General features: G+C 38.8%; 1 pseudogene; it reads right to left on the bottom strand.

The window, feature by feature from the left end:
• Positions 1-2542: 2542 nt before the first annotated feature.
• Positions 2543-10116, bottom strand: part of LOC137971819 (uncharacterized) — a 27571-nt pseudogene continuing 19997 nt past the window's right edge.

A 10116-nucleotide genomic window follows, 5' to 3' on the forward strand; every position in this document is an offset into this window, starting at 1 on the left:
CGGTTGCTTCCCATATGCTTCAAATATGACCAAGTTGTGATAACAGCCACAGGCTAGCGAAAATTTTCCATGACCTAATGTTCTCATCCATAAAAGCTTAAGGATAGGGCTTTACAAAGATGGTTTTGTTTTTGCCTGAAATTAATTTCATGTTGCTAAAAAAGAGATTTAAAAGTGGCCAAAATTGAACTGAAAATCAGACTCTGGGGACCCCTGAGGGGCTATATCCAGAACTCAGCTAAAAAAAAGTCGTTGAAGCTGAAACTTTGGCATATTACATAGACCTTATTCATAAATGGCGGTCACATTTATAATTCTTTTGTCCACGTGCAAATTAGCCTACCAAGCCTCATTTTAGAGCAAGAATTTTTTTCAATTCACTGTATGGTATCGAGGCTTGGTTGGCTAATTTGCACTTCGACAAAAGAATTATAAATTAGCCGCCATTTATGAATACGGTCTATAAGTCGACATAAGTACTTTGTGTACCAATTTTAAGCGAAATCTGTCGACCTTCATTTCCAAGTCTGCCCCGGTCTCTCAGGCAGACGCTCTTACGACACTCGATTGAAACTCGCTCTATACATGGATATCGATCGAGTTGTTATAATGAATAGAACTGCGTTGCTGTTTGTCCTTGTAGTGTAGAGGTGAATGTACAGTACTATCGATCTGGAGCTCCGTGTTCGAGTACTGGCAAGTTCTTTCTTTCCGTGGTGTGGGGCACTCCCATATAGAAAGGACGGGGGGTGCCCGTCGGAAATATTGAAAGGAATCCCTAAGAGGTAGGTAGATCCTGTCTTGTGGGCGTGCATGAATTTTTTTTTCACCGCTAAGAGGTACCAAATTATGGGTTTTAATTAGACAAAATTAAAAATTGTCAAATGTCTCCTGCCATAATTTTTCAGCTCAATACCCTAAAAGGTACCGCTAAAGCTCCTGCTGTGCTGTGGACCTTTTGAGGCTGAACACTCCAAGAGAACTTTTAATTTTAAAACAATTTTTAATCCCTAAAATATACGACGACAACATATACAACATCTGGTGCGTTTTGCTCTGCTAACTGTGAGGTGATTAGAAAAATGTCAGTCACTTCCGACCAACTGGATGCCAAAAAATAGGTTTCCTTGATTAGAATCATTTCGGTAGTGGGTAATAATTCAAGATCTTTGAATAAGAATGGAGTTCAATTCCTGAAAAAGCAACTTCGTTTACAGACAACAACATGGTCGCAAGCAAATAGAGCTTTTCGCACGCTCTGATTGCTAAAACGTGGGAGTGAGTGGCCAAGTAGTAACCGAAAGGAGGCAAACTAGCATACAGTAATCTAAATACGGAGCCTGCACAAGAATGAGGAAGACGGCTAGCTACGAGAAGGCCATGAAAAACTCTTCGTTTTTCATTTTGGTACTCTTCTTGGCTGTGAAGAAGCCCTGAAAACACGAAAACGCGAAGTTTCTAGCCACCAACTTTATTCTTGGAATGTTGATACTCACTTTTCAGGCCGAGTGAATTAGAGTCATCACGAAATTACTGCAATTACGTGAAAAAAGAGATTATCGTGAAATAGTACTTTTAGATAACGTTCTCGCATCAGACTCGTATCCGTCGACGTCGTCGTTTCGTAATCCCCCTTATGCATATGTTTTCGGCTTCACCCTTCATTTATTCAACTTGTGTGGAAAAACTTGCGAATTTATTTACCTCAGTTACGAAATCGAATAAGTGGTAAATAACTTTGAGCGTTTTCTCAAAATGATTTGAACCCAGGAGTTACTTACCTCGATTGATCGTCTGGGTGAAAAAGAGTCCTGGGAAGAACTGTTGGCTGTGAATGACGTTTCGACAACCTGAGCGGAAGTCATCTTTAGAGTCAAGTGACGGTTGGAAACTAAACGAATGTAGCCATGCTCTGGTCTGCGTTGAGATTGGTAGTTGGGTTAGTTTCTTTCCAACTACCAATCACAACACAGACCAAAGCATCACTACATTCGTTCGAAATTCCAATCGTCACTTGCAATTGACTCTGAAGATGATGTCGGCTTAGGTTCAAGTGTCGAAACGTCAGTCGCTGCCAACAGTCCCTCTCACGACTCATTTCACCCGGACGATCAAATTTCATCGAGGTGTTAACTTTTTTCCACTTGTTAGGTGAATAATGGTTTATCGTATCCCTCCGACAGTATGAATTCAACACCTACGGTGGTCATTTTTTACACGCCAGCGTCAGTTGACTTCATGCCACTGGTTTCCCAAATGAATGCATGTGGTTCCATTACCAAACGATACAATAACCTCAATGATATTACCAATCTCGTTTGATTAGTCCTGACTGCCAATTTTTGGCACATTGTTTTTCAAAGACCCTTCAATTTATTACACGAGTTCCATAACCTATCGTACGGTCTTAATAGCTCAGTTCAAAGAAAATAAATTCACGAGTAACACACGGAAATTGCTTTGCAGACATCTTTCGGAATGTGGTATGCATCTTCATTTTAATCAAATTTTATGTTTGTTTTTTTTTCCACTTCAGACTTCACCCGACGCTTCAGCCGTGTATGAAATTGGAAATATGTGTGAGAGTACCGAGGAGACGGGCCTGACCTGGAAGATAATATACATGTGTGAATCTGCTGTGATATTTATCCTCAACTCCTTCACCCTGATCGCCTTTGCAAGAAATCGTCATTTACGCAAGCGCACCATGTACCTTGTAATTAACCTGACTGTGGCTGATTTACTGGTCGGAGGAGTGTCAATACCTTTAACTTCGTTTATGGATCCGGGGGAAAACCCACCCATCCTGGAACATACCATTTTGCTCTCCCAGTCTCTACTTTTCCCAGCTACGCTGATTAACTTATCGTTGATTGCGTTAGATAGGTTACACGCAACGCTATTTCCCTTTCGACACTGTTTAATTGTATGAAGCTTTTATTGTAAAGTCATTGCCGGCAACTGGCTTGTCGCCTTGTTAATTGGATGCACGATTCACATTCTTCGCCTTTTTTTCCAGATGCTCCCAGAGTGTGCATATGTTTGTATCATTTTAATCATCGCTATCGTCATAATTGTCTGTTATGTTAGCATTGCGGTGAATGTCAACAAAAGGAAAACCCATCACCATCGTTTGGGTGCCATTTTTTCAGAAACAAAGCTGTCTCTCACTTTGTTTATAATGACGGCTGCATCTGTGCTAACCATTCTACCAATCACCATTTTGTGGGCCTTTGAGTGCGGAAACAAATGCCCTGAAAAAGTCGTGGGGCGTAACGTATTGGAAGCACTAACAGCGTTATATTTTGTCAATTCTATGGTCAATCCGTTGATATATGCCCTACGAATGCGAGAATTCCGAAAAATAATTAAAGCTCTTTTTTGTAAAACTTCACGACAAAGTCGGGTTCAACCACATTAAGACAGGTTTGGATATTAAATAAGGACGTCAGAATTCCCAGGAGAATAGGTGGTTAAGTACTGTTTATTACACAAGCAGGAATGTTTTATCGGTGTTTACACCATGAGGCGAAGCCTAGTGATTTTAGTCTATTAAATAGACCGAATAAAACACGGTTTCAAAAACATTCGATCTTCAAAAACCGTTCCCCTCTCGACACCGAAAAAAGGTTCAAATAATTATTGTCAGAGGAGAACATTAGCATCCAAGAAAAAAAAAAGCTATCATGCCTTATTAGTATGCTTTATATAAACAATTCTAAATAAATGAAGAGTGTCTTATCAGTTCTTAATTTAAAGATCATGCATGGGATTTGATAGGCTTTTTCGCTCATGAATTATTAATAAATTTGTGTCCTCGCCTTAATGTTAGTTAACAACGAAATAATTATTATTTACACAATAATACTGAATTACAGATTAGGGTTAGCAGAAACATGTACTGCATTAACTGTTAATGTTAATAGTTACTGTAATGAAACTTCAAAGTCGACTGAATAAAACTAGGTTACGAGCGAATTTCTTGGTTACCAAATTTAATCGTAACCGTACATGTTAATTAACTGCAGTGTCTATTCATTGTCACAGGCCTTAACATTACAAGGAAACAAATTCAACATCACTTCAACTAAATCCAGGTGAATGCGTTCCACTTATCCACAGAAGCTAAAAAAATCGCTAAAAATAAAAAAGAAAAGAAAAGAAAAAAAAACTCTCTAGAGCTTCGGAAAAAAACTGGTCAAATTGCAGTTTTAGACATTTTACGTGTCTCGTGTTATTTATGTCTTCAGTTGTCTTCATCGAGTTTAACCAAGAGTCCGTAAACTATAATAGATCCGCGTTCCTTTGTCGACCATTCAATCTCCTGATTACTAAACTTCGGGTCGATTTCCGAAGTAGCTCCAATAGTCTGTGGTCCGACTTGGTAACTTTGTGGGTTAATGCACAGCTGAAGAACGGCTTTGGCAGACAATTTCTGTTTCGTCTTCGGGTCTTCAAAACTAAATAAAGAAGTATTACATCTTCAGTTTCTATCACATAAAAATTTCTTACTGACGGCAAGTCTTTTCGGTGACAATTAACTTCAGAGTCTCTTTTAATTATAACTTGGAAGGAAAAAAGGTAATCGAAATTAAATGGCTGATTTTTGCAGACACGCTTTGTTGAAACTTTAACCGGAAGTGGAATGGTTAGCCATCTTCTCGTAAGTTTTTTTCTTAGTAAAAAGCCTCAACCTTAGTAGTTTTTTCTTGATATTACTAAACTAAGGGCTGAACTTTGCAGGGATACTAAGACCTCAAGATATAAAACATGGGCATGGAAAATATTTGGTCTGAAAAACAGGCCATTTCCGGTTGCTTTCCATATGCTTCAAATATGACCAAGTTGTGATAACAGCCACAGGCTAGCGAAAATTTTCTATGACCTAATGTTCTCATCCATAAAAGCCTAAGGATAGGGATTTACAAAGATGATTTTGTTTTTGCCTGAAATTAATTTCATGTTGCTAAAAGAGAGATTTAAAAGTGGCCAAAATTGCACTGAAAATCAGCCTCCGGGGAACCCTGAGGGGCTATATCCAGAACTCACCAAAAAAACAGTCGTTGAAGCTGAAACTTTGGCATATTACATAGACCTTATTCATAAATGGCGGTCACATTTATAATTCTTTTGTCCACGTGCAAATTAGCCTTCCCCGCCTTATTTTAGAGCAAGAATTCTTTTCAATTCACTGTATGGTATCGAGGCTTGGTAGGCTAATTTGCACTTCGACAAAAGAATTATAAATTGGCCGCCATTTATGAATACGGTCTATAAGTCGACATAAGTACTTTGTGTACCAATTTTAAGCGAAATCGGCCGACCTTCATTTCCAAGTCTGCCCCGGTCTCTCAGGCAGAGGCTCTTACGACACTCGATTGAAACTCGCTCTATACATGGATATCGATCGAGTTGTTATAGAAAAGTAAATAATGAATAGAACTGCGTTGCTGTTTGTCGTTGTAGTGTAGAGGTGAACATACAGTACTATCGATCTGGAGGCTCCGTGTTCGAGTACCGGCAAGTTCTTTTTTTCCGTGGGGTGGGGCACTCCCATATAGAAAGGACGGGGGGTGCCCGTCGGAAATATTGAAAGGAATCCCTAAGAGGTAGGTAGATCCTGTCTTGTGGGCGTGCATGAATTTTTTTTTCACCCCTAAGAGGTACCAAATGATGGATTTTAATTAGACAAAATTAAAAATTGTCAAATGTCTCCTGCCATAATTTTTCGGCTCAATACCCTAAAAGGTACCGCTTAAGCTCCCGCTGTGAACCTTTTGAGGCTGAACACCCTAAGAGAACTTTTAATTTAAAAACAATTTATGCCTCTCAATATAAATGAGGTTGAGTGAGTCGCCAAACTGTTAAGCTCGGTTTCCAGGGCGGAGAAAAATAGACAGGACACTTGGAGAAATCATCACAAACTTAAAGAATTGATCGCACGCCCAGCAAAGGTGGGGATCTGAAAGCGCACCACACAAGTAAACTGAGAAAAAGAAAGAAAGAAAGAAAGAAATAGTGGAACCTGGCAATGGGGAGGAGGAGGGCGAAAAACTTTGACAACCAGATCAGTCGAGCTTGAAAAGCGAATGAATATTTACCGCGCTTTCTCGGAATGCAACAAATTCCCTATAGGGAATACTTAATAATTGCTCCTCCCCAGGAATGACCGCGTCACACTTTGCTGAGTGCATAATTATGCATGCATTATAAATTTTAATTATTGAGATGCATAAAACTTTTATTGGCAAGCTAATAACACATTTTTAATCCCTAAAATATACGACGACAACATATACAACATCTGGTTCGTTTTGCTCTGCTAACTGTGATTAGAAAAATGTCAGTCACTTCCGACCAACTGGATGCCAAATAATAGGTTTCCTTGATTGGAATCATTTCGGTAGTGGGTAATAATTCAAGATCTTTGAATAAGAATGGAGTTCACTTCCTGAAAAAAAACAACTTTGTTCACAGACAACAACATGGTCGCAAGCAAATCGAGCTTTTCGCACGTTCTGATTGCTAAAACGTGGGAGTGAGTGGCCAAGTAGTAACCGAAAGGAGGCAAACTGGCATACAGTAATCTATAATAGATATAATAGGGAGCCTACGCAAGAATAAGGAAGACGGCTAGCTACGAGAAGGCCATGAAACTATATATATATATATATATATATAATTATACTCCAAGAGCTAGGTTATTTGAACATTTACTGCAACTCTGAGTTTCATGCTTCTTGCGAAGCAATCATCAGGCAACTGCCAGATGCCATTGTTCTGTATTTCAAATTTCTGTGATTGTAACCGTTATTTCTGGCAGTTGCTTCGCAAGAAGCATGAAACTCAGAGTTGCAGTAAATGTTCAAATAACCTAGCTCTTGGAGTATAATTATTCATAGCTCTAGCTCTGCTATTGAGCACTTTATAGTAGATGAGGATTTCTTTCCACTTTTTCGGTTATATATATATATATATATATATATATATATATATATATATCAGTTGTCTTCGTTTTACATTTTGGTACTCTTCTTGGCTGTGAAGAGGCCCTGAAAACACGAAAACGCGAAGGTTCTAGCTTTCTCTCCAAACATCCACCAACTTTATTCTTGGAATGTTGATACTCACTTTTCAGGCCGAATGAATTAGAGTAATCACGAAATTACTGCAATTACGTGAAACAAGAGATTATCGTAAAATAGTACTTTTAGATAACATTCTCGTATCAGACTCGTATCTGTCGACGTCGTCCTTTCGTAATCTCCCTTATGCATATGTTTTCGGCTTCACCCTTTATTTATTCAACTTGTGTGGAAAAACTTGCGAATTTATTTACCTCAGTTACGAAATCGAATAAGTGGTAAATAACTTTGAGCGTTTTGTCAAAATGATTTGAACCCAGGAGTTACTTACCTCGATTGATCGTCTGGGTGAAAAAGAGTCCTGGGAAGAACTGTTGGCTGTGAATGACGTTTCGACAACCTGAGCGGAAGTCATCTTTAGAGTCAAGTGACGGTTGGAAACTAAACGAATGTAGCCATGCTCTGGTCTGCGTTGAGATTGGTAGTTGGGTTAGTTTCTTTCCAACTACCAATCACAACAAAGACCAAAGCATCACTACATTCGTTCGAAATTCCAATCGTCACTTGCAATTGACTCTGAAGATGATCTCCGCTTAGGTTGTCGAAAACGTCAGTCGCTGCCAACAGTCCCTCTCACGACTCATTTCACCTGGACGATCAAATTTCATCGAGGTGTTAACTTTTTTTCCACTTGTTAGGTGAAATAATGGTTTATCGTATCCCTCCGACAGTATGAATTCAACACCTACGGTGGTCATTTTTTACACGCCAGCGTCAGTTGACTTCATGCCACTGGTTTCCCAAATGAATGCATGTGGTTCCATTACCAAACGATACAATAACCTCAATGATATTACCAATCTCGTTTGATTAGTCCTGACTGCCAATTTTTGGCACATTGTTTTTCAAAGACCCTTCAATTTATTACACGAGTTCCATAACCTATCGTACGGTCTTAATAGCTCAGTTCAAAGAAAATAAATTCACGAGTAACATACAGAAATTGCTTTGCAGACATCTCTCGGAATGTGGTATGCATCTTCATTTTAATCAAATTTTATGTTTGTTTTTTTTCCACTTTAGACTTCACCCGACGCTTCAGTCGTGTATGAAATTGGAAATATGTGTGAGAGTCCCGAGGAGCCGGGCCTGACCTGGAAGATAATATACATGTGTGAATCTGCTGTGATATTTATCCTCAACTACTTCATCCTGATCGCCATTGCAAGAAATCGTCACTTACGCAAGCGCACTATGTACCTTGTAATTAACCTGACTGTGGCTGATTTACTGGTCGGAGGAGTGTCAATACCTTTAACTTCGTTTATGGAGCCGGGGGAAAAGCCACCCATCCTGGAACATACCATTTTGCTCTCCCAGTCACTATTTTTCCCAGCTACGCTGGTTAACTTATCGTTGATTGGGTTAGATAGGTTACACGCAACGCTATTTCCCTTTCGACACTGTTTAATTGTACGAAGCTTTTATTGTAAAGTCATTGCCGGCAACTGGCTTGTCGCCTTGTTAATTGCATGCACGATTCACATTGTTCACCTTCTTTTCCAGATGCTCCCAGAGTGTGCATATGTTTGTATCAATTTAATCATCGCTATCATCATAATTGTCTGTTATGTTAGCATTGCGGTGAATGTCAACAAAAGGAAAACCCATCACCATCATTTAGGTGCCATTTTTTCAGAAACAAAACTGTCTCTCACTTTGTTTTTAATGACGGCTGCATCTGTGCTAACCACTCTACCACTCACCATTTTGTGGGCCTTTGAATGCGGAAACAAATGCCCTGAAAAAGTCGTGGGGCGTAACGTATTGGAAGCACTAACAGCGTTATATTTTGTCAATTCTATGGTCAATCCGTTGATATATGCCCTACGAATGCGAGAATTCCGAAAAATAATTAAAGCTCTTTTTTGTAAAACTTCACGGCAAAGTCGGGTTCAACCACATTAAGACAGGTTTGGATATTAAATAAGGACGTCAGAATTCCCAGGAGAATAGGTGGTTAAGTACTGTTTATTACACAAGCAGGAATGTTTTATCAGTGTTTACACCATGAGGCGAAGCCTAGTGATTTTAGTCTATTAAATAGACCGAATAAAACACGGCTTCAAAAACATTCGATCCACAAAAACCGTGTCCCTCTGGACTCCGAAAACAGGTTCAAATAATTATTGTCAGGGGATACATTAGCATACAAGAAAAAAAAAGCTATCATGCCTTATTAGTATGCTTTATATAAACAATTCTAAATAAATGAAGAGTGTCTTATCAGTTCTTAATTTAAAGATCATGCATGTGATTTGATAGGCTTTTTCGCTCATGAATTATTAATAAATTTGAGTCCTTGCCTTTATGTTAGTTAACAACGAAATAATTATTATTTACACAATAAGACTGAATTACAGATTCGGGTCAGCAGAAATATGTACTGCATTAACTGTTAATGTTAATAGTAATGAAACTTCAAAGTCGACTGAATACATGCAACTAGGTTACGAGCGAATTTCTTGGTTACCAAATTTAATCGTAACCGTACGTATTAATTAACTGCAGTGTCTATTCATTGTCACAGACTTAACATTACAAGGAAACAAATTCAACATCACTTCAACTAAATCCAGGTGAATGCGTTCCACTTATCCACAGATGCTATAAAAATCGCTAAAAAAAAAAAAGAAAAAAGAAAAAAACTCTCTAGAGCTTCGGAAAAAAACTTGGCAAATTGCAGACATTTTACGTGTCTCGTGTTATTTATGTCTTCAGTTGTCTTCATCGAGTTTAACCAAGAATCCGTAAACTATAATAGATTCGCGTTCCTTTGTCGACCATTCAATCTCCTGATTACTAAACTTCGGGTCGATTTCCGAAGTAGCTCCAATAGTCTGTGGCCCGACTTGGTAACTTTGTGGGTTAATGCACAGCTGAAGAACGGCTTTGGCAGACAATTTCTGTTTCGTCTTCGGGTCTTCAAAACTAAATAAAGAAGAATTACATCTATCACTTACGAAATTAC

Source organism: Montipora foliosa, chromosome 1 (assembly GCF_036669935.1).
Source record: "Montipora foliosa isolate CH-2021 chromosome 1, ASM3666993v2, whole genome shotgun sequence".
Lineage (NCBI taxonomy): Eukaryota > Metazoa > Cnidaria > Anthozoa > Scleractinia > Acroporidae > Montipora > Montipora foliosa.